Below are 2675 nucleotides of genomic sequence, written 5' to 3'. Positions count from 1 at the left end.
GACACCGGATGGGCCTCAGCCTGATTTTTAGACAATTATAGTCATGTTTCAGTTGTAGTTTTACATTTTGCTACTTCCCAAAACTCTCTGACAAAATAAGAAAACACCTGCGTAACAACTGACTCCAAGAAAATGCTCTTTTATGTGAGAAAATTTTTTCCATAATTATGTTTGTTCACTTTGAATTTTCATAAAGTTACTTAAATATACTAATATCTGTATGCTTTTGTTATCTATCTAGATACAATTCCAGAAAATCATGAGAATTAATTGAAAAAACAGTAAAAATATTTACATTTCATTCCACATTCCTGCTAAATTCTCAACTAATTTTCTCAAATTTTTAAAAAATGACTTTGTTTCTACTTTTTTTTTTGTATTTTTTTTTTATTATTATACTTTAAGTTCTAGGGTACATGTGCATAACGTGCAGGTTTGTTACATGTGTATACTTGTGCCACGTTGGCGTGCTGCATCCATCAACTCATCAGCACCCATCAACTTGTCATTTACATCAGGTGTAACTCCCAATGCAATCCCTCCCCTCTCCCACCTCCCCATGATAGGCCCGGGTGTATGATGTTCCCCTTCCCGAGTCCAAGTGATCTCATTGTTCAGTTCCCACCTATGAGTGAGAACATGCAGTGTTTGGTTTTCTGTTCTTGTGATAGTTTGCTGAGAATGATGGTTTCCAGCTGCATCCATGTCCCTACAAAGGACACAAACTCATCCTTTTTTATGGCTGCATAGTATTCCATGGTGTATATGTGCCACATTTTCTTAATCCAGTCTGTCACTGATGGACATTTGGGTTGATTCCAAGTCTTTGCTATTGCGATTGGGGTGCCTGAAAGTGAGGGAGAAATTGTTTCTACTTTTAAATTTTAATTTGGTTTAGCTTTAATTTGATTTAGCTTCTGGGTTACATGTGCAGGACGTGTAGGTTTGTTACCTAGGTAAAGATGTGTCATGGTGGTTTGCTGCACCTATCAACCCATCGCCTAGGTATGAAGCCCAGCATGCATTAGCTGTTTATCCTGATGTTCTCCCTCCGATTCCCGCCCATGACAGGCCTCAGTGTGTATTGCTCCCCTCCCTATGTTCATGTGTTTCAAAAAAAACATTTTTATGAAAGAAGGTTTATATTTTTTTAAATAGAAACACGTGATTCATTCGGATAGGAGCTGTAAACTATCTTGTCGATTTCAACAACCTAACTTGATATTATATCTCAAAGCACTGAATTCTGAAGATTCAGAGAACCTCCAGTTTACTCTTTATTTCAAATGATGAAAATTGAGCCAAAGAGGTTGAATAATGCATCTAAAGACTTAACCAAAACAGGTATACGATGCGGTTTCCTAATTCTCTGCATCATGAATACTTTGCTGTAGAATTCTCCCATTAAAAATAGTCAATATGTTTAAGATCTTAGGTTTTGTGAGTTTCAATGTTTATTACTATGTATTTAAATTTTTATAAAACACAGAAAAAAACTAGTCAAAATTCCTAAGTGGAACAATCCAGAACAAAGAATGGAGTTTCTGCTTTTATTAATTGCTTCGGAAATTGAGGCTGAAAGAGGTCAACCGTCCAAAGTTCACACAACTAGTCAATGGTAAAGTTGGAACAAGTGCCATAAACTTTTGTTTAGTCAGCTTTGCAGTGCAGCCTCTTTAGATGCAGCATATACAGAGAGAAATGTGTTGAGAGTTCTGATGACAGGAAATCTTGGCTGGAGTTCATAGGTAAAGAGATCTTATGAAGAAGTGGTTGGCCATACCAAAATGTCCTCTGGTATTACTGGATTTATGTTGTTAAGATTTCAAATGTCTGAGATGTAAGTATAGTGGTTGAATGTGAACAAAGAGTAAATCCAAAAATAAAAGTGAGGAGGTGAAGAAAAAGCAGTGAAAACACTTAGCATGCCTTAAGCATAAAATAAATCAGACTTTCATGCAAATGCCCAAAATTTCAGAAAACTAAATACCACATGTTCTCACTTATACGTGGAAACTAAGTGATGAGAACACATGGACACATAGACAGGAACAACACATGCTGGGGCAAATGTTGGGGTTGGAGGGTGGGAGGAGGAAGAGGATCAAGAAAAATAACTAATGGATACTAGCCTTAATACATGGGTGACAAAACAACCTGTACAACAGACCCCTATGACATAAGTTTACCTATGTAACAAACCTACACATGTAACTCTGAACTTATAATAAAAGTTTTAAAAATATGCATTCCTAGGCAACTCATTATCTTACAATAGTCACAAGATGCAAAACCAACACTTTTGTGACTGTGGTTGCATTAAAGGGCATATAACTCTTTCTCCTTTAAGTATTTGATGATCTTTTCTCCAAATCAAAACCCCAGAGATTCCCTCATGGATGAATAATCAAGTCACAACCATCTTTATATTCTCTCCCTTATTCCCAGCACCAAGCAAGTGCTTGGATGGTTACCCACAGTAGGTTCTTAAAAAGTACAATTGTTAAATAAATGAAGAAATGGCTAATGAATGCAAATAAGTCAGCCCAAACTATTACTTGAGAAAAAAATGAAAATTTCTGAGGAGTTTTTTAGAAATAATGACTGCAAAAGAAGACAATGACAAAAAGAGAAAGAATATTGGTGTGTATAGGATGGCATCCCAGTGTTCAACA

Source organism: Theropithecus gelada, chromosome 9 (assembly GCF_003255815.1).
Source record: "Theropithecus gelada isolate Dixy chromosome 9, Tgel_1.0, whole genome shotgun sequence".
NCBI classification, from domain to species: domain Eukaryota; kingdom Metazoa; phylum Chordata; class Mammalia; order Primates; family Cercopithecidae; genus Theropithecus; species Theropithecus gelada.
Note: the sequence above shows the minus strand (reverse complement) of the source record.